Source organism: Bos taurus, chromosome 17, assembly GCF_002263795.3.
Source record: "Bos taurus isolate L1 Dominette 01449 registration number 42190680 breed Hereford chromosome 17, ARS-UCD2.0, whole genome shotgun sequence".
Classification (NCBI taxonomy): Eukaryota; Metazoa; Chordata; class Mammalia; order Artiodactyla; family Bovidae; genus Bos; species Bos taurus.
The window spans coordinates 22,693,903-22,717,824 of NC_037344.1; positions in this window are offsets into that span (position 1 = coordinate 22,693,903).

The following is a 23,922-nucleotide window of genomic DNA, read 5'->3' on the forward strand; positions in this document are numbered from 1 at the left end:
ACTTCGACTCACGTCCATCGAGTCAGTGATGCCATCCAGCCATCTCATCCTCTGTCGTCCCCTTCTCCTCCTGCCCCTAATCCCTCCCAGCATCAGAGTCTTTTCCAATGAGTCAACTCTTAGCATGAGGTGGCCAAAGTACTGGAGTTTCGGCTTCAGCATCATTCCTTCCAAAGAACACCCAGGGCTGATCTCCTTGCAGTCCAAGGGACTCTCAAGAGTCTTCTCCAACACCACAGTTCAAAAGCATCAATTCTTTGGCGCTCAGCTTTCTTCACAGTCCAACTTTCACATCCATACATGACCAGTGGAAAAACCATAGCCTTGACTAGACGGACCTTTGTTGGCAAAGTAGTGTCTCTGCTTTTCAGTATGCTATCTAGGTTGGTCGTAACTTTCCTTCCAAGAAGTAAGCGTCTTTTAATTTCATGGCTGCAGTCACCATCTGCAGTGATTTTGGAGCCCCCAGAAATAAAGTCTGACACTATTTCCACTGTTTCCCCATCTATTTCCCACGAAGTGATGGGACCACATGCCATGATCTTGGTTTTCTGAAAGTTGAGCTTTAAGCCAACTTTTTCACTCTCCGCTTTCACTTTCATCAAGAGGCTTTTTAGTTCCTCTTCACTTTCTGCCATAAGGGTGGTGTCATCTGCATATCTGAGGTTATTGATATTTCTCCCGGCAATCTTGATTCCAGTGTTTTCTTATTTAGGAAATTTACATTTCCTAATGTGTGAATGTTTGAGAAAGAGTTAGGGGAGTGGATAGTCTCTGATGTTAAAAAAAAAAAGTAGCAATGAATCAACAGAGCAATGTTACATTCTCTTTGGAATTTTGCGTTTTGGAAAAGCAAGATCAGCTTTCATAGACAGTATTCCAACAGCCTCTCAAAACACTTTCTACTTTGTTTTTTGTCTATAAAAAAAAGATTGTCCTTGGTTAGTGATACCATATGGTAAATAGAAAGCTTATTTAGAAATGCAATTTCCTCCTTGGAGGGTGCAAACACGATGCTGTACAGTTCCCTTTTCACAAAATTGAACATATTTTAATTATCTTTCAGGCAATCTGATATCATATGTGAAAATACATATTCTGTAATTGGTTTTCTCCTCTTAATAGGAAAGTGCATTTAAAAAGTAAAAAAAAAAAAAAAAAACAATGATTATTATAAATAAGATTTAGGATAGCTCTAGAGATAGAGCTTAATTTTAGCTACAAAAAAGCTAGAGATTTTGAAGTTCACTTAAATTTTACACAAAGTATCATCAATTTTTGAAGCTCTTAAACACATAAAATACTCTTAAAAATCTTCAAAACATTAATTTATATCCAGTAAACTTTTATTTTCTTAATTTGCTTGCAATGTTTTTTATTTAATTTGTACTGTATTTGTTTTCTTTGTTCATTTTAATTGCAAATATTAATATATGGTATTTTAGCCACCTTCTTGATAAATTATCAAACTAGGAAACCTAGAAATCATTTTATCTTTATGTCAAAATGTATCTTGAGATCCAATCACCTAATTCTTGAATATAGTTAGAAACAAATTATTTGCTAATCATGTGGCAAGATTTTTATTACTTCATGACTATATAATTTAAGCTGAAATTATTTGTCTTAGTATGTATGTAGATAGAGAAATTGAACCTATATTTTTAGATACAACATAATTGGCTGAGACCAAAACTTTGCTCAACCCAACATAGCTTATTAAAAGTGTGTGCTAATGGTATTCTTTAAATGACTTGCACTTTCCCTTCATCATCAACAAACTCATAGATGACTATCATAAACATATTTGAAGACTGTTCAGAGTAAAACAGTTATAATTAAGGGGAAATAGAAGAGCAAAACCTAGATGTTTGCATGCATTTTGCTTTTTAAATTTTTCTATTAGAATACAGTTATTTTACAATGTTGATAGTTTCAGATATACATAAAAAGTGATTCAATTATCAGTCAGTCAGTTCAGTCACTCAGTCATGTCCGACTCTTTGTGACCCGATGGGCTGCAGCACTCCAGGCCTCCCTGTCCATTGCCAACTCCCAGAGTTCACTCAAACTCATGTCCATTAAGTTGGTGATGCCATCCAACCATCTCATCCTCTGTTGTCCCCTTCTCCTCCTGCCTTCAATCTTTCCCAGCATCAGGGTCTTTTCAGTTGAGTCAGTTTTTCACATCAGGTGGCCAAAGTATTGGAGTTTTAACTTCAGCATCAGTCATTCCAATGAATATTCAGGACTGATTTCCTTTAGAATGGACTGGTTGGATGGCTGATTCATGTCCATATATGGCAAAAACCACCACAATATTGTAAAGTAATTAGCCTCCAATTAAAATAAATAAATTAATTTTAAAAAATGAATGGACTGGTTGGATCTCCTTGCAATCCAATGACTCTCAACAGTCAACACCACAGTTTAAAAGCATCAATTCTTCAGCCCTCAGCTTTCTTCACAGTCCAACTCTCACATCCATACATGACTACTGGAAAAATCATAGCCTTGACTAGACGGACCTTTGTTGGCAAAATAATGTCTCTGCTTTTTAATATGCTATCTAGGTTGGCCATAGCTTTTCTTTCAAAGAGCAGGCATCTTTTAATTTCATGGCTTACGGTCACAATCTGCAGTGATTTTGGAGCCCCCCAAAATAAAGTCATCCAATGTTTCCACGGTTTCCCTATCTATTTGCCATGAAGCGATGGGACCAGATGCCATGATCTTAATTTTCTGAATTTTGAGTTTTTTTTTTTTAATTAATTTTATTTTATTTTTAAACTTTACTTTTTAAGCCAACTTTTCACTCTCCTCTTTCACCTTCATCAAGTGGTTCTTCAGTTCTTCATTTTCTGCCATAAGGGTGGTGTCATCTGCATATCTGAAGTTATCAATATTTCTCCTGGCAATCAATCATACATTTACATATTCAACTATTCAATTATAGATTTACAATTATCCACTCCTTTTTAGATTGTTTCCCATAGAGGTTATTACAGAATATCAAGAGTTTTATATGCTATACAGTAGGTCCTTGTTGATTGTTTTATATATAGTAGTGTATATATTAATCCCAATCCCCTAATTTATCACCCCCATGTTTGCCCATGGTAACCATACGTTTTTGAAATCTGTAAATCTGTTTCTGTATTGTAAATAAGTTCATTTGTATCTTTTTAGATTCCACATCAGAGAAGGCAATGGCACCCCACTCCAGTACTCTTGCCTGGAGAATCCCATGGACAAAGGAGCCTGGTAGGCTGCAGTCCATGGGGTCGCTAAGAGTCAGACACGACTGAGGGATTTCACTTTCACTTTTCACTCTCATCCATTGGAGAAGGAAATGGCAACCCACTCCAGTGTTCTTGCCTGGAGAATCCCAGGGACAGGGGAGCTTGGTGGGCTGCCGTCTATAGGGTCGCACAGAATCGGACATGACTGAAGTGACTTAGCAGCAGTAGCAGCAGATTCCACATGTAAGTGATATCATATAATATTTTCTGTCTGTGACTTACTTCACTTGGTATGATAATCTCCACGTCCATCCATGTTGCTTCAAATGGCAGTATTTGATTCTTTTATATGGCTGAATAATATTCCATTGTGTGTGTGTATTGCATGTATGTGTGTATATACATTTCTTCTTTATTGATGTATATGTCATTGGATATTTAGGTTGCTTCCATGTCTTCAATTCAGTTCAGTCACTCAGTCGTGTCCGACTCTTTGCAACCCCATGAATTGCAGCATGCCAGGCCTCCCTGTCCATCACCAACTCCTGGAGTTCACCCAAACATTGGGATGCATGTGTCTTTTTGAATTATGTTTTTTTCTGGATATACGCCCAGGAGTGAGATTGCTTGATCCTGCAGTAGTTCTATGCAGAGTACATCATGAGGAATGCTGGGCTGGATGAAGCACAAGCTGCAATCAAGATTGCTGGGAGAAATATCAATAACCTCAGATATGCAGATGACACCACTCTTATGGCAGAAAGTGAAGAAGAATTAAAGAGCTTCTTGATGAAAGTGAAAGAGGAGAGTGAGAAAGTTGGCTTAAAGCTCAACATTGAGAAAACTAAGATGGATGGCATCTGGTCCCATCACTTCATGGCAAATAGATGGGGAAACAGTGGAAACAGTGGCTGACTTTATTGCAGCCATGAAATTATAAGACACATGCTCCTTGGAAGGAAATTAAATAGACAGCATACTAAAAAGCAGAGACATTACTCTGCCAACAAATGTCCATCTAGTTAAGGCTATGGTTTTTACAGTAGTCATGTATGGACATGAGAGTTGGACTATAAAGAAAGCTGAGCGCTGAAGAATAGATGCTTTTGAACTGTGTTGTTGAAGACTCATGAGAGTCCCTTGGATTGCAAGGAGGTTCAACCAGTCCATCCTAAAGGAGATCAGTCCTGACAGTTCATTGGAAGGACTAATGTTGAAGCTGAAACTCCAATACTTTGGCCACCTGATATGAAGAGCTGAATCATTTGAAAAGATCCTGATGCTGGGAAATATTGAGGACAGGAGGAGAAGGAGATGACAGAGGATGATATGTTGAATGGCATCACCGACTCTATGGACCTGACTTTGGGTAAACTCTGGGAGTTGGAGATGGACAAGGAGGCCTGGCGTGCTGTGGTCCACAGGGTTGCAGAGTCAGACAGGACTGAGCAACTGAACTGAACTGAAGGAATCTCCATACTGTTCTCCATAATGATTGTACCTATTTAGATTCCCACCAACAGTGTAGGAGAGTTCCCTTTTCTCTATACCCTCTATTATTTGTAGAATTTTGGTAACAACTAATCTGACAAGTGGAGTGCTACCTCATTGTAGTTTTGATTTGCATTTCTGTAATAAGTACTGATGTTTTACATCTTTTAATGTGCTTTTAGACATCTGTATATCTTCTTTGGAGAAATGTCTGTTTAGATCTTCCACCCATATTTTGATTGGGTTTTTGTGATACTGAGCTGCATGAGCTGTTTGTATATTGTGGAGATTAATCCTTTGTTGATTGTTTTATTTGCAGATATTTTCTCCCATTCTGAGCACTTTCTGTTTTGTTTATAGTTTTCTTTGCTGTGCAAATGTTTTAAATATATCCCATGTGTTATTTTTTTTTAAAATTTTTCATTACCCTAGGAGTGGATCCAAAAATATATAGCTGCAATTTATGTCAGTGTCCTGCCTATGTTTTCTTCTAAGAGTTTTATAGTATCGAGTCTTACATTTAGTTCTCTAATCCATTTAGAGTTTATTTTCATGTAAGGTTAGTGACTCTGCTATTTCATTCTTTGACATGTAATTTTCCAGTATTCCCAGCACGACTTGTTGAATACACTGTCTTTTCTTCATTGTATATTCTTGTCTCATCATAGGTTAGTTGAGCACACATGTGTGGGTTTATTTCTGGGCTTTCTGTCCTATTCCATTGATCTATATTTCTGTTTTTGTGCCAGTTCCATACTGTCTTGATTACTGTAGCTCTGTAGAACAATCTGAAGTCAGGGAGTCTGATTTCTCTAACTCCATATTTCTTTGTCAGTAATGCTTTGGCTCCTCAGGGTCTTCTGTGTTTCCATGCAAACTGTAAAACCTTTTACTCTAGTTCTGTGAAAAATGCCATTGGTAATTTGATAGAGATTGCATTGAATCTGTAGTTTGCTTTAGGCAGTACAGACATTTTCACCATATCGATTCTTCCAATCCAGGAACAAGTTGTATCTTTCCATCTTTTTGTGTCATCTTCAATTTCTTTCATCAATGTCTTATGATTTACTGAGTACAAGTTTTTCACCTTCTTAGGTAGGTTTAATTCTAGGTATTTTATTCTTTTTGATGCAATGGTAAATGAAATTGTTTACTTCATTTCTCTTTCTGATCTTTCAATGTTAGTGTATAGAAATGTAACTGTGTGTTTTCTGTCCTGCAACTTTACCAAATTCATTGATGAGCTCTGATGGTTTTCTGGTAGTGTCTTTAGGATTTCCTGTGTCATCATGTAATCCTGTTATTGTGTCATCTCTAAACAATCAGTTTTACTTCTTTTTCAAATTGGATTCCTCTTATTTCTCCTCTAATTGCCATGGCTAGAATTTCTAAAACTGTTGAATAAATGTGGTGAGAGTTGATATCCTTGTCTTTTCCCAGATCTTAGAGATAATGCTCAGATTTTCACCACTGAATATGATTTTAGATGTGAATTTGTCATCTGTTGCTGTTCAGTTGCTCAGTCATGTCCAACTCTTTTTGACCCCATGGACTACAGCATGCCAGGCTTCCCTGTCCTTCACCATCTCCTGCAGATTGCTCAAACTCATGTCCATTGAGTAGGCGATGCCATCCAACCATCTCATCCTCTGTCATTCTCTTCTCCTCCTGCCTTCAATCTTTCCCACCATCAGGATCTTTTCTAATAAGTTTGTCACATAGGGCCTTTATTATGTTGAGGTCTATTCCCTCTGCGCCAACTTTCTGGAGAGTTTTTATCATAAATGGGTGTTGAATTTTGTCAACAGTTTATTCTACATCTATTAAGGTGATCATACAGTTGTTATTTTTCAATATGTTTATATGATGTATAATGATGATGTGCAGATATTGAATATCTGTGCATCCCTGGGATAAATTCCACGACCATGGTGTATGATCCTTTTAATGTATTGTTGGATTCCTAGTATTTTGTTGTGGATTTTTGTGTCTATGTTCATCATTGATATTGGCCTATAATTTTCCTTTTTTTCATTGTATAGTTTTGGTATCAGGATGATGGTGGTCCCATAAGATGAGTTTCAGAGTGTCCCTTACTCTGAAGTTTTTTTGGAATAGTTTCAGAAGGGTGGATGCTATCTCTTTTCTAAATGATAGAATTCAGTTGTGAAGCCATCTGGTCTTAGACTTTTGTTGGAAGTTTTTTAATCACAGATTCAATATCAGTACTTGTGATTGGTTTATTTATATTTTCTATTTCTTTCTGGTTTAGTATTAGAAGCTTGTATCTTTCTTAGAATTTGCCCATTTCTTCTAGATGGTCCATTTTATTGGCAAATAGTTGCTCGTTGTAGTCTTTTATGGTTCTTTGTATTTTTACAGTGTCAGTGGTAACTTCTTTTTCATTTCTAATTTTATTGATGAGTCTCCTTTTTTTACTTGATGATTCTAGCTAAAGGCTTATTAAATTTATCATTTCAAAGAATCATATTTTATTTTCACTGATCTTCTCTACTGTTTTTGTCTGTATTTCATTTATTTCTGCTCTGATATTTGTGGTTTTTTTTTTTTTTTTCTACTAACTTTGGGTTTATTTTGTTCTTCTTTCTTTAGTTGCCTTAAGTGCAAGGTTATGTTGTTTACTTGAGTTTTTTCTTGTTTCCTAAGATGATATTGCTATATACTTCTTTAGGACTGTTTTTTGCTGTATCTTGTAAGTTTTGGATCATCATGTTTTCATTTTCATTTGTTTCTAGGTATTTTTTATTTCACATTTGATTTCTTAATTGGTCCATTGGTTGTTTAGTATCATACTGTTTAGCTTCCATTGTTTGTGTTTTTTACAGTTTTTTCCCCCTTCTAATTGATTTCTAATCTCATAGTGTTGTGGTTTGAGAAGATGTTTGATATGATTTCAATTTCCTGAAATTTACAAAAGTTTCCTTTGTGGTTCAGCATGTGACCTATCTTGGAAAATGTTCCCTGTGCACTTGGGAAGAATTTGTTTTCTGTTGCTTTCTGATGGCTGCTGCTGCTGCTAAGTCGCTTCAGTTGTGTCCGACTCTGTGCGACCCCATGGACGGCAGCCCACCAGGCTTTCCTGTCCCTGGGATTCTCCAGGAAAGAACACTGGAGTGGGTTGCCATTTCTTTCTCCAATGCATCAAAGTGAAAAGTGAAAGTGAAGTCGCTCAGTCGTGTCCGACTCCTAAGTGACACCATGGACTGCAGCCTACCAGGCTCCTCCCTCCATGGGATTTTCCAGGCAAGAGTACTGGAGTGGGGGCAGGCCCTATAAATACCAATTAAGTCCATCTGCCCTAATGTGTCATTTTAAGGCCCCATTTTTTCCTTAATGATTTTCTATCTGAATGATTTGTTCACAATGCAAATGGGGTGCTAAAGTCCCCTCCTGCTATTATTGTGTTACTGTGAATTTCTCCTTTATGGCTATTAGCTTTTGCTTTATATATTGAGGTGATCCTATGTTGGGTGCATGTATATTTACAATCTTTTTATCTTTGTTTTGGATTGATACCTTGGTCATGAGGTAGTGTCCTTCTTTATATCTTGTGACAAGCTTCATTATTGATTTTTGGTTTGCAGTTGCCATTAGGTTTTGATATATATGTTATGCGCTTCAAATATTTTGCATTTGTACTCTGCTCTTTTCAAAATTTCTGCTTTTGATATTATATTTGTGTGTTGATGATTTCCTACCTTTACTGTCTCTTTGCCTTAACCAGTGAGTGTCCCCATTTTATAATTCTCTTGTTCCTAGCTGTGGCCTTTTCTTTTTCATCTAGGCAAGTTCCTTCAGCATTTCTTGTAAAATGGGTTTGGTGTTGAATTTTCTTAGCTGTTTCTTGACTGTAAAGCATTTGATTTCTTCATCAAATCAGAAGAGAGAGCCTTGCTGGATACTATATTCTTGGTTGAAAGTTTTTCCTTTCATCTCTTTAAATATATGGTGTCACTCCTTTCTGGCCTTCATAGTCTCTGCTGAAAAAATCCCTCATATGCTATTTTTTGCTTTCCCCTTGTGGCTTTCAATATTGTTTTTCTTTAATTTTTTCCAATTTGATTTGTTTGTGTCTTAGTGTGCTCTTCTTGTATTTCTCTTATAAGGGACTTTATGTGCTTCTTGGACTTGAGTGCCTGTTTCCTTTCCCATGTTAGTAAAGTTTTTGACTGTTATCTATTCAATAATTTTCTCAGGCCCCTTTTCTTTCTCTTCTTCTTCTAGAACCCCTATAATGAAAATGTTAGTGCATTAATGTTGTCCCAGTGTTCTGCCAGATTATGTTCATTTTCATCCTTTTTTTCCTTTATTCTCTTCTGTAGCAGTAATTTCCACCAATTTGTCTTCCAGCTCAGTTATTCATTCTTCTGCCTCATTTATTCTGTTATGATTCCTTCTAGTGTGTTTTTCATTTCAATTCTTTATTTTTATCTTTAAAGCTTCTAGCTGTTTATTAAATGTTTCTTGTATCCTCTCAGTTTGTGCCTCCATTCTTTTACTGAGATCTTGTATGATTTTTATTGTCATTACTCTGAATTCTTTTTCTGGTATATTGCCTACCTCCACTTAGTCTTCTATGTTTTTTCCTAGTTCTTTTATCTGGAACAAATTTCTCTGCCATCTGATTTGTTTGACTTTCTATTGTTTGTGGCCCCCAGTCCTCAGGCTGCAGCATCGTAATTCTTCTTGGTTCTGGTATTTCTCTTCCAGTGGGTAAAGTTGGTCCAGGGGCTTGTGTAGGCTTCCTGGTGGGTGGGACTGGTTACTTCCCATTGGTAGGTGGAGTGGGATTTTGTCCTTCTGATGAGCAGGTGGATGTCAAGTGGTATGTTTATAGGTGACTGTTGGGTCAGGAGGACTTTAGGGAACTTGTATGCTGATGGGTGAGACTGTTTCCACCCTGTTGGTTTTGTCCCGAGGCATCCCAGTACTGGAGTCTGCGTTGGGTGGGTGCTAAAATGGCAACCTCCAGGAGAGCTCACACTGGTGAGTATTCCCTGGGGCAGTCATCATTTGTGTTTGCTCCCATTGTGAGTAACAACCAACTCTGCTTCTTCTGGAGACCCTCTAAGACTCACAGGTAGATCTAGCCCTAATTTCTATGGAATCACTGCTTTTCCCTGGTTCCAGTGCCCTTGAAACCTTGTGTGGAACTTCCAAGAGTGGATTTCTGTTTCCCCTAGCCTTGTAGAGCTCCTGCACTCAAACCTCTCTGGCCTTCAAAGCCAAATGCTCTGGTAGCTCCCCCTCCCAGTGCCTTACCCCCTGTCTCGGGAGCCTGATATGAAGCTTAGTACTCTCGCTCCTGTGGAAGAACCTCTGCATAGAATTATTTTCCAGTTTGTCTGTCATCCACCCAGTGGATATGGGATTTGACTATTTTGTGAAGGTGCCCCTCTTACTGTCTTCTTGTTACTTCTTTGTCTTTATGTGTAGAATACCATTTTTGGTAGTTTTGAGTCTTTTTGTTCATGGTTGTTCAGCAGTTAGTTGTGATGTTGCTATTTTTGTGGGAAGAGGCAAACTAGAAGTCTTTCTACCCTGCCACCTTGTCTCCCAGATGAGATGTTTGCATGCATTTTGAAACTGAGGAGATATATCCAACATTGCATAGATTTCTACATAAAAATATCCTTGGGTAATGTATATGAAATTTTAGTTTTACCTAATAGAATTGTTTGTCCTAATATTTGACCATTCATCTCTACTTGTTAACTTCAATTCTACCTTTCAAAATAGTGAAGAAAATTCTTCCTTGAGTTATTGTAAAGTTTCTAGAAATGCTTGAACTCACTTTGTTTCCCTCTTTGCAGTGTTTGAACAAAGGCTTTTCTATATCCTGTAGGTTTCAGGTAACTTATAGAGACAACCCTAAATTACTAGGTAAATATAATCAATTATAGTCTTTTGAGTTTCATAGATAGCCTTGTTAATTCTTTTTTGTTGTTGTTTTTTGCTATGACTATGCCTGGCATTGTGATTATTTCTGGATCTTCTTCATGAAGCAGAGTATTTTCCAGGCCAGTTCTGCCAATGCTTAGGTAGAGGAACATTCTCCATTTAAAGCAATGAGGAGACTTCCATATATTCTTTGAATTTCCTATCTAGAAGGATAAGCAAGGTTTTAAATTAAAAAAATACACATACACATATCAGAATTAAGTTCCAGGCAGTATATCATTAATATAAAATGTTAAGAAATACTTGTTTCTTCTCTGATGTGTTTTTTCTTTCCCTGAATCTTTGAAACAAACAGGAAAAGGTTATAATTAAAACTGCATTTATTGAACACCAACATATGCTAATTCTGAATTTATTCCCATTGCATCCTAATTAAAATACCTCTTTTATCTTCAAAGGGAGAAGAAATCAGAGAAAAGGAAAGAGTAATAAAATATTGAGTACATCATATTGGCATTCTATTGAATTATTTTTAATGCAAAGAGGAATAGTTAATGGCAATGAATGTTTAAGAAGGAAACATTAGGTCTTTCTGAATTTTTTATATTTCAGTTTCTGTGAAATTCATTACACGTTTATATTTTTTTGTATACCCTAGAAGAGTCTATGTAATCTTTTCAGCTGTGAACTTTAAGCTGTGAAGGACATAGGTTGTTAACTGCAGAAAATATACAGTGAGAATTTCAACTACATTCTTAAGCATAATTGATAATAGAGTCAAAAGTTTCAGTAAAACTGCTCTAATAGTAAGGCAGTGGTTAAGTTTCAGTGCTGTTCAATTAAGCTGATAAGAAAGAAGTACACAAATTTACTATGAGGTGAAGAATGTTAGTAAGTCATTTCAGAAGTAAACTGGTACAATATTGATTTCAATACTAGGTGGATTGATAAATATTAATGAAAATTTTACACAAAATTCTACAATGAAATAAGTTTAGGCTAAATTTGAATGACATTTTCAATCATTTCCTTTTGCCAATTATTTTTTATGTATAATTTTAAGAAAAAGAATTTTAAAATAGTGAAAATCAGATTGTGATGAAGAGGCATATGTAGCCAATGTAGACAATGATGGAGTCTTGACTTTGCTGAGGTGTGTTCGTTTCTTTTCAGTGACCATGTTTACCACAAACCTGATTTACTGAAGGTTTGGCATCATTTAATTGTACTTTACCCTATTCAAAGGACATTATCTCCCACTTTCACTGTACACAATATCCCAAATGACACTGTAGAGTCTTCCTTCCTCAATTATAACATGAACTAACTGATAATTTCTTTTACAGCAGCCCCATCATTCATGCATGCAGTACTGTTCAACATTTACTCATTGATTTTAATTTAAATGTGGGTTAGTGAGAGAGCCCATTATTAAACAAAACTGAACTGCAATATGATAATACTTTATTAATCCACACCTCTTTCTCGTGCTTCATTTCCTTACCAGGGAGGGATCTGATGTCATTTCTCAATACAGATCAGCTCTGAATGGTTAGGAGATTACATAATGGCATGCTTTGTTTGTTTTGTCTTCTCAGTTAATTCCTTTGAAATACTGCTAATGTATTCTGCATTTTCCTCACTCATAAATATATTCCACCAACAGTATTTGATGATTGTATATTCTGAAGATCTTGTGCTTATTCCTGTGGAAGAAAGAAAGAGAAATATTATTTAAAAAATATTCTCAGGAATCGAATTTTCTTTTTCTGATATGTTCAATTTTAGGTGTTTTTACATATGAAAAGTTTATGCAGGTTAACTTGTGTAAAGCAGATTATTTAAAATAAATATAGGCAGTGGTAGGAATTATGGGACAATTAGTTTTCAGAAATTTTAGTCAACTATTGATAATGCTGCATCTCAGAGACTGTGAGGTAGAATGTTAGATCCTGGAAAAATATCAAACCCCCTGCTCTTGATATTTCTTCAAGGAGATGTTTCTGTAGCATATATGTAAGTAAGTATATGTAGCATATATGTAAGTAATATTTTGAGTTAACTTAAGATGGTGATTGCAGCCATGAAATTAAAAGACCCTTACTCCTTGGAAGGAAAGTTATGACCAACCTAGACAGCATATTCAAAAACAGAGACATTACATTGCCAACAAAGGTCTGTCTAGTCAAGGCTATGGTTTTTCCAGTGGTCATGTGTGGATGTGAGAGTTGGACTGTGAAAAAAGCTGAGGGCCGAAGAATTGATGCTTTTGAACTGTGGTGTTGGAGAAGACTCTTGAGAGTCCCTTGGACTGCAAGGAGATCCAACCAGTCCATTCTAAAGGAGATCAGTCCTCGGTGTTCTTTGGAAGGAATGATGCTAAAGCTGAAACTCCAGTACTTTGGCCACCTCATGTGAAGAGTTGACTCAATGGGAAAGACTCTGATGCTGGGAGGGATTGGGGGCAAGAAGAGAAGGGGATGACAGAGGATGAGATGGCTGGATGGCATCACCGACTCAATGGACGTGAGTTTGAGTGAACTCCGGGAGTTGGTGATGGACAGGGTGACCTGGTGTGCTGCAATTCATGGGGTCGCAAAGAGTCAGACATGACTGAGAGACTGAACTGAACTGAACTGAAGCGGTTTAATATATGCTTATATTTTTGCTGTTACTTTATGAAAGTAAAGCACTAAAGATTTCAAAATACATTTATTTACCTTAGTTACATTTATTGTAAATGTTCAGAGCTATTTTGTGCGAGTTCAGGCACTAGTATTGTGGCTAATGTAAAAAAAAAAAAATCCTATAAATTTCTCAGTGAAAACTGGATGATGTCTAACAGTGCTGAAAATATTTTTCTTAATGTTTATTAATATTGATTTATTTCACTGTGCCAGGTCTTAGTTGCAACATGTGGGATTTTATTCCCTTACCGGAGATCCACCCCAGGCCCCCTGGAGTAGGAACTCAGAGTCAGCCTCTGGACCACCAGGGAAGTCCCTTTTGAACATCTTTTCATGAACTTGTAGGTTATCATGTCTTCTTTGGGAAAATGTCTGTTCGGTTCTTCTATTTTTTAAATGAGTTTTTTTTTTTTTTTTTTTTTCGGTATTGAGTTGTATGAGATATTTATATATTTTGGATATTAACCCTTACTAGTCATACCATTTTAAAAAATTGTCTTTTTAATTTTTGGCAATGGTTTATATTCTGTGGTGGTTGTTGTTCAATTGGTAAATCATGTCTGATGCTTTGTGGCTTCATAGACTGCAGTAATCTGGGCTTCCCTGTCCTTCACCATCTCTCGGAGTTTGCTCAAACTTAATGTTCATTGAGTTGGTGATGCCATCCAACCATCTCATCCTCTGTCATCTCCTTCTCCTCCTGGGTTCAGTCTTTCCCAGCATCAGGGTATTTTCCAGTGAATTAGCTCTCTACATCAGATGGTCAAAGTATTGGAGCTTCAGCATCAGTCCTTCCAATGACTATTCAGTGTTGATTTCCCTTAGGATTGACTGGCTTGATCTTCTTTCAGTAGAAGGTACTCTCAAGAGTCTTCTCTAGCACCACAATTCAAAAGTATCCATTCTTCAGCCCTCAACCTTCTTGATGGTCCAACTCTTACATCCATAAATGTCTAATGGCAAAACCATGGCTTTGACTAGATGGACCTTTGTCAGCAAAGTAATGTCTCTGCTTTTTAATATGCTGTCTAGATTTGTCCATAGCTTTTCTTCCAACGGGCAGACATCTTTTAATTTCATGGTTGCAGTAACCATCTTCAGTGATTTTAGAGACCAGGAAAACAAAGTCTGTCACTGTTTCCATTCTTTTCCCATATATTTGCCATGAAGTGATGGAACTGGATACCATGATCTTATTAGCTTTTTGAGCGTTGATTATTAAGCCAGCTTTTTCACTCTTCTTTTTCATCTTCAGCAAGAGGCTCTTCAGTTCCTCTTTGTTTTCTGCCATTAGGGTGGTGTCATCTGCATACCTCAGGTTATTGATATTTATCCTGGCAATCTTGATTCCAGCTTGAGCTTCATCCAGCCCAGCATTTCACATGATGTACTCTGCAAGTTAAATAAATGGGGTGACAATATTCAACCCTTATGACTTCTTTCCCAATTTTGAACTAGTCTGTTGTTCCATGTCCAGTTCTAACTGTTGCTTATTGACCTGAATGCAGGTTTTGCAGGAGGTAGGTAAGGTGGTCTGGTATTCCTGTATTTTTAAGTATTTTCCACAGTTTGCTGTGAGCCATACTGTCAAAGGCTTTAGTGTAGTCAATGAAGTAGAAGTAGATACTTTTGCTGAAATTTCCTGGCTTTTTCTATGATGCAATGAATGTTTGCAATTTGGTCTCTGGTTCCTCTGCTTTGATCTCTGGTCTCTGGATGTAAATCCAGCTTTTACATCTGGAAGTTCTCAGCTCATGTACTGTTGAAATCTAGTTTGAAGGATTTTGAGCATTACCTTGCTAGCATGTGAAATAAGCAAAATTGTAGAGTGTTTGAGTGTTCTTTGTCATTGCCCTTCTTTGGGACTGGAATGAAAACTGACCTTTTCCAGTCTTATGGAAATTGCTGAGTTTTCCAAACTTGCCTGCATAATTTGTTAAGCACTTTAACAGCATCATCCTTAGGATTTTAAATAACTCAGCTGGAATTCCATCACCTCTAAAGCTTTTAATTTTAATTTGGTCCATTTCATTTTTTGCTTTATCTTTCCTTAAGAGACATATCCAAAAAATATTGCTATGATTTATGTCAAAGAGTGTTATGCCTTTGTTCTCTGCAGGTGTTTTATGGTTTTAGGTCTTACACTTAGGTCTTTACTCCATTTTAATTTATTATATGGTGAAAGAAAATATTTTGATCTCATTCTTTTGCATGTAGCTTTTCATCAGAGAAATGCACATTAAAACCTCATTGTTATCATTTCACAGCAGTCAGAATGGCTATCAGCATAAGGCTACAAATAAAAAATTTAATGAGATTGTGAAGAAAAGGGAATCTGAACCATAGGTGTGGATGCAATTAGTACAACCACTAAGGAAAAGAGTATGGAGGTTCCTCAAAAAACTAAAAATAGACCTACGTTATGACCCACTAATTCCCCTCCTGGGTACATATCCAGAAAATATGAAAACACTAATTTAAAAATATTCATGCATAGCAATATTCATAAAGCATTATTTACAAAAGCCAATATATGGAAGCAATCTAAGTGCCCATCAATAGACAAATATATAAGATTGTGATATATACAAATATATATACAATGGAATACTAGTCATAGAACGAGTGAAATACTACCATTTGCAACAATGTGGATGGACATAGAGAGTATCATGTTTAGTGAAGTAAGTCAAATAGAGAAAGATAAATTCTGTTATCACTTACATAAGAAATCCAAAATATAATAGAAATGAATATACATAACAAGTGAGAAACAAACTCAGAGATACAAAGAACAGACTAGTTGTTACCAGTGGGCAGAAGGAGGAGAGGAACAAATCAGAATATGAGATTCAGTTCAGTTCAGTTCACTTCAGTCGTGTCCAACACTTTGCGACCCCATGGACCGCAGCACACCAGGCCTCCCTGTGCATCACCAACTCCCAGAGTTTACCCAAACTCATGTCCATCAAGTCGGTGATGCCATCCACCCATCTAATCCTCTGTTGTCCCCTTATCCTACTGCCTTCAATCTTTCCCAGCATCAGGGTATTTTCAAATGAGTCAGCTCTACACAGGTGGCCAAAGTATTGTAGTTTCAGCTTCAACATCATTCCTTCCAATGAACACTTTAGATGGACTGGTCAGATCTCCTTGCAGTCCAAGGGATTCTCAAGAGTCTTCAACACCACAGTACAAAAGCATCAATTCTTCAGCACTCAGCTCTCTTTATAGTCCAAATTGCACATCCATACATGACCACTGGAAAAATCATAGCCTTGGCTAGACGGACCTTTGTTGGCAAAGTAATGTCTCTGTTTTTTAATATGCTGTCTAGTTTGGTCATAACTTTCCTTCCAAGGAGTAAACGTCTTTTAATTTCATGGCTACAGTCAACATCTGCAGTGATTTTGGAGCCCAAGAAAATAGTCTGTCACTGTTTCCATGGTTTCTGCATCTATTTGCCATGAAGTGACGAGATCAGATGCCATGATCTTCATTTTCTGAATGTTGAGCTTTAAGCCAACTTTTTCACTTTCCTCTTTCACTTTCATCAAGAGGCTTTTTAGTTCTTCTTCACTTTCTGCCATAAGGGTGGTATCATCTGCATATCTGAGGTTATTGATATTTCTCCCGGCAATCTTGATTCCAGCTTATGCTTCATCCAGCCCAGCATTTTTCATGATGTACTCTGCATATAAGTTAAATAAGCAGGGTGACAATATACAGTCTTGATGTACTCCTTTTCCTATTTGGAACCAGTCTGTTCTTCCACGTCTAGTTCTAACTTTTGCTTCCTGACCTCCATACAGATTTCTCAAGAGGCAGGTGAAGTGGTCTGATTTTCCCATCTCTTTCAAATTTTCTGCAGTTTATTGTGATCCACACAGTCAAAGACTTTAACATAGTCAATAAAACAGAAGTAGATGTTTTTCTGGAACTCTCTTGCTTTTTCGCTGATCCAGTGGATGTTGGCAATTTGATCTCTGGTTCCTCTGCCTTTTCTGAAACGAGCTTGAACATCTGGAAGTTCACAGTTTATGTAATTATTGAAGCCTAGCTTAGAGAATTTTGAACATTACTTTGCTAGCGTGTGAGATGAGTGCAATCATGCAATAGTTTGAGCATTCTTTGGCATTGCCTTTCTTTGGGATTGGAATGAAAACTGACCTTTTTCAGTCCAGTGGCCACTGCTGAGTTTTCCAAATTTGCTGGCGTATTGGGTGCAGCACTTTCACAGCATCATCTTTTGGGATTTGAAATAGCTTAACTGGAAGAGACAAAATTAAATTTTATAAAATAGTTAGGCAATAAGGATGTATTGTACAGCATAGGGAAATGGAGCCTTTAAGAAATAACTGTAAGTGGTGTATAATCTATAAGATATTGTGAAACCTCAAAACTAATATAATACTATGAATCAACTATATCTCAATTCAAAACAAATCCAAAAAAAAGTCATGATTGGAACTGAAATTCTTGATGTATTGTTGAAACATATTGCAACATTTTTATGTTATATCTACCTTTATGAAAATTTTAAAAATACTATGGATTTATTTATTAATATAACCAATATGTATTAAATTAGTAATATATCTTCACCTGGAAGTGTATATCTTGAGCCACAATTCTTTTTCCTAGGATATCTGAATGTCTGTATTAGCAATCAGTGTTAGAAAAGAACTATCATAAATTTCTTTTTTTTTTTTTTCATTGCAGGCAAAACTTTTTATATTTCATCTCTCTTCCCACTGTGGGTATCTCTGTGTTTTCAGCTCAGTTCTGTTCAGTCACTTAGTTGTGTCTGACTCTTTCCATCCCCATGGACTGCAGCTCACCAGGCTTCCCTGTCCATCACCAACTTCTGGAGTTTACTCAAACTCATGTCCAAAGAGTCGGTGATGCCATCCAACCATCTCATCCTCTGTGTCCCCTTATACTCCTGCCTTCAATCTTTCCCAGCATCATGGTCTTTTCCAATGAGTCAGTTCTATGCCAATGTATTGGAATTTCAACTTCAGCATCAGTCCTTCCAATGAATATTCAGGACTGATTTCCTTTACGATGGACAGGTTGGGTATCCATGCAGTCCAAGGGTTTCACTTGGACTCTGTGTTTTACTTGCTTTATAAATTTAAGGTTCAGAAAATTTTTCACTGGTTCTAATATCATCATTTTTTTTTTCATTACCACTGATTGGTACTCAGTCTGTTCCCTCAGTGTATTAAGGAAATAAATTCTTCAAGAAATATATATATTTTTAAATGAATGCCAGTTCAGGTATTCTGGCAATTTTTTTCTCTTAGCTCATTATGACAGAAGGAATACTTATTTGGTCACTATTATTGACTAGTAAGTCAATAAAAAACATGCCTGCCTGCATGCAAACTCAGTCACTAAGTTGTGTCCAACTCTGTGACTCCAGAGATAATAGCCCACCAGGCTCCCCTGTCCATGGGGTTTCCCAGACAAAAATACCTGAGTGAGTTGCCATTTCCTTCTCCAAGATACCTTCCCAACGCAGAGTTGAACCTGTGGCTCCTGCATCTCCTGTATTGGCAGGCAGGTTCTTACTCCTGAGGCACCTGGGAAGCCCAATGTAATAATAGAGCATTATTTTATATGCTTCTATATCCATTAGTTTCCCACAGAATGCTGTTGTAGACCAGTTCTTTTTTTATTCTACCAGTTCTTTTCCTTTGTTATTCTTATAGTTATTTCCAACATATGCTATAAAAAGAGGCTTGTTTCCCATTTTAGTCACCTGATCTTCAGTTCAATATCTGGCCCAGGATCAATTACACACAAAGAATTAAATAACTGTATGCTGAGTTGAGCTTCCAAAATATGAAATGCATTAAAAGTATTGAGGCAGGTCACTTGTCTAATTACTTAAGCAAAGAAAATTAGTGTATTAATCATAGGATCAGTTCAATTCAGTTCAGTTCAGTCACGCAGTCGTGTCCGACTCTTTGCGACCCCATGAATCGCAGCACGCCAGGCCTGCTGTCCATCACCAACTCCCGGAGTTCACCCAAACTCATGTGCATCAAGTTGGTGATGCCATCCAGCCATCTCATCCTCTGTCGTCTCCTTCTCCTCCTGCCCTCAATCCCTCGCAGCATCAGGGTCTTTTCCAATGAATCAACTCTTCGCATGAGGTGGCCAAAGTACTGGAGTTTCAGCCTCAGCATCAGTCCTTCGAATGAACACCCAGGGCTGATCTCCTTTAGGATGGACTGGTTTGATCTCCTTGCAGTCCAAGAGACTCGCAAGAGTCTTCTCCAGCACCACAGTTCAAAAGCATCAATTCAGTGCTCAGTTTTCTTCACAGTCCAACTCTCACATCTGTACATGACCACTGGAAAAACCATAGCCTTAACTAGACAGACCTTTGTTGGCAAAGTAATGTCTCTGCTTTTGAATATGCTATCTAGGTTGGTCATAACTTTCCTTCCAAGGAGTAAGGGTCTTTTAATTTCCTGGCTGCAATTACCATCTGCAGTGATTTTGGAGCCCTCCAAAATCATAGGATAAATAATAGTAAAGAAAAAAAATTTAAAACAGAACACTTGTGTCGATTAAAGGAAATCAAGTCCATTTAAAAACCTAAGAAATAGCATCTATACCATCCAAACTATTATTTCCCAGCTAATTGTTATTTGCTAGTCAGTGATTTTATCCTTAAAAATGTCTAATTTTATACTAGTGCTTCAATAAAACATTTACATGTAAATCCACAGGAAGTAATTAAATCTGTCATTCAGAGGTTACTGATACTGAAATTTCAGTAGAATCTTGATGCCAAGATTTAAGAAATAGTGTATCCAGTAAAAGAATTCAAAGTAGAACAATAAATGTTATTTTTATTAGAAACAAAAAAGGAAAAAATAGAAAACTGATACTAGTTTCACAAATAAATTATAATTTTCTTAACAAAAATCATTTTCCCAGTGAGGTTATTTTAGTAAATTGGATTTATGTACCTAAAAGTTATGTGCCTGCCATTTTTATTTCTGCCTTCCACTAATCAGCTACTATGATCTTTTATAACATCTTTGGGAAATACAAACACACAAATCTATAAGTAATTTATCATTAATGCATTTGTATATGTTACCAATGATATGAATACTAATGAAGTATTATATATCATATACACAATGGCATTACATATAAAGTATATAAGTATCTACATTTAGTATTTATATACAAGTTAAGTATACTATTGATATAACAATTCAGGAATAGCATGCACATTCCTATATTAGTTTTGTATATATTTATTAGTGTAACACAAAACCTGAGTGAAATTTTAGGCCAACCCAATATGTATCAAAGCTAAGAAGATAATAGTAAAAGTGAAAGTGAAAGTCATTCAGTCATGTCAGACTCTTTGAGACCTCATGGGCTGTATAGTCCATGGAATTCTCCAGGCCACAATACTGGAGTGGGTAGCCTTTCCCTTCTCCAGGGGATCTTCCAAGTCCAGGGATCGAACCCAGGTCTCCCACATTGCAGGCGGATTCTTTACCAGCTGAGCCATAAGGGAAATCCCATAATAAGCGAAGAAAGGGAAGGAAGACAATAAGCAGTTCTCATTTCTCTACTTTTCATGCACTTATCAGCAGTTGGCATTATTTCTCTATTCGATCATCATACTTCTAGACTCCCTTTGTACTCAGTCAGCCCCTAGTCCATTTATAGCTCTTTAATTTATCAGATTAAATAAAATGTTTATTCCGAAAGTATCTTATGCATTAATGGTTGTTTTGAATTGTAGTTTTCCAAAAACTTTAACTGCTGACAATTGGGGGTGCTAAGAAGCAACTCAGGATTCCCCTGGATTTTTTATTTACTGACACTTACTTACCTTCTTTATGGAGGAGTACCCAATTTCCAGTGATAATTAGGATCAATCATCAGGTCAATAAAGCAGAGCCATTCTTTGGGGTTCATTGACATGTGTAACTTAAAGTGGCCCTGAGGTAGTTTCCATTTCCATCTCAATGAACCCTCTGTTTTGTCCTCTGGTGAATGATTCTTCCTTTGAGAATTAGGACATCTGAACCAATTTTCTAGCAGGAAATTAGGAGTAATAATGAGAAGAACCATTTTATCTTTTACCCCTTAATTTCTAGATCTGTAACTAAATGGTATAAGTTGTGTATTCTATATATGTGTGTATGTGTGTGTGTGTGTTAGAGCATAAAACATATCTCAGAGGACATAAACTTCATATGATAATGTCAGAGGCATTGCTGGCTTCGTAATTGAGTCTTCTATTGGCTGTTCCAATTGTTGTATGAAGACAGTTGCTTCAGAATGATTGGAGTGGGGTAAGACAGTTGAATTTCTTGGGCATGAGAATATTGACATAATTTTTTATTTGTAAAATGGTCATAAATGACTCTACCTTAGGAAGTAAGATAATTATATATATATAAAATCATCCCTGGTAGCTCAGATGGCAAAGAATCTGCCTGAAATGCAGGAGACCTAGGTTCACTTCCTGGGTCAGGAAGATCCCCTGGAGAAGGACACGGTACCCACTCCAGTGTTCTTTCCTGGAGAATCCTATGGACAGAATAGCCTGGAGGTCTGCAGTTCGTGGGGTCGCACAGAGTCAGACATGACTGAGTGATTAACACACACGTACAGAGAATGTAATATCCCAGGGAGGTAAATAAAGTGTCCCTTAAACTGCAGATACTATTTCTGGCAGAGAATTTTAGGCAAAGAATGGAAATCCAAATAAAAATTATTTATTCCAATCAAGGCCAACCACTGTTCCTTCCATGATGGATGGGATGCAATGTAATTAATCTGTCGTCTGAGTAGCTTATTCCCAAGGAAAGCAATATTAGGAAATTAGTGTTAGTCTTTCTAACCGGTAAGTAAAAGCCCTTGTCTTTCATTAACTTCATTCTTTACTTCTTAGGCTTATTGAGTAAGGGCTAAGGTAAATAGTAAATGAGATTGTACTGAAAGAATCAGAATGGATTATCTTTTTTGATACATTAAGGACAGACTCTTCTGGAGTGGTGGCCCTTGATAAAACATTATGTGCATATTCACATAATCACAAATATCCCCACTCTCTCAGCTTATTTTAAGAGTTCTATGTCCATGCCATCCCCAGATCTGTTTTTTCATCAATTTACAAATTTATTTCTTCCTTAAACCTCTAGAAAAACTTTTGGCTACATCCATGAGTCAGACATAGATCTTTGCTTCTGGTCACTTTTCTATTTAGGCAAAAGGAACTACTAAGTGAACTTCAAGAAGACTTGCCCATTGGTAGGATTTTTTTTTTTTTTTTTTTGCTAAAGGCATTCTGAACCATCCTTAAGCAAAGCTGTAATGTTACACTATTCACATTCAGGTCGTGACAACATAGTGTTTTAATTCATATATAAACTAGGCCTTCACTTTTTCTTCTTTAATCAATGAGTCCTATGAAATTCAAATTAAGGTTATAGATGTGACTTACAAAGAACATCAATTGTAGCTGGGGATGTTATGAGATTGTGGGAAATTTCTCCTAAAAGTAACATGTGCCTTCAGAAGCTTCTCAGTACTGATCTGGTGTGTACTATTTTTATTTGATAATTTTTTGTGTTCACTCTCATATATAAAAATTATGGTTTGATTCATGAAACTTACGTTTCCAATATAGAGGGAAATTGTTTCCTCATACACAACTCAAGTTTGTACTGAGCTGTGTATGAGAAGTTTGTCAGTTTATTTCACTCTCAGGAATAATTAGTAACTGCCAGAGATCTGTTTCACACCAATCTGATTACTTCTTTGGGCTGCTTTTCATCGTGGTAACCACTCATGTGTCTGGTGGTTATTTGCTATGTTATGGCTTCCATTGCTCCAGAATCTCTCCATTAACATGTTATTAGGAAAGTCTGTTTCAATGTCTATGTCACAGAGAGAAATTTTAGACAAAGGGCAGGTGTATATAAAATATTAAGGCAAGAGGTAATATAAGGAAGTAAAAGTAGTTTTCTACTTACATTAAATCATTCTGTTAAAAGTACATATAAAGAGTGATGGGGCATGATGCTGGAAGCAGACATGAGTATATCTTGAAGAGCCTCATGTGCTACATGTAAAACTCTTCAAGGTTCTTAAATTTTAGAATCATATTTTGATGCCAGATATACTAAAGAAAAATTACCTGATTTTTCAACACAGAGTAAGAGAAATCCCATGGAATATATATTGATTAGAAGAGAGGAAATACACTTTGTGAAAATTTCTCTCAACAATGCAATTTATCTAAATCCTAGATTTATAAGAATATATATTTTACTATATTTGTGGTTTCTGTTTGTTGGGGTAAAATGAATATTTCTTAGAATTTTAATAAATCTGTAGCTCTCCAAGGAAATAAAATCATTGGAGATTATAAATATTGACAATGTCAAGTATTTTTACAAATAGGTATCTGTTACAAAAATCTCTCCTGAGCTAAATATGGTATTTATAAAGTATTTACTCTTCATGGGCTATACTTTAGTAAATAGAAAAATTGAGCTTTTATTTCAAATTCCTGACTTATATTG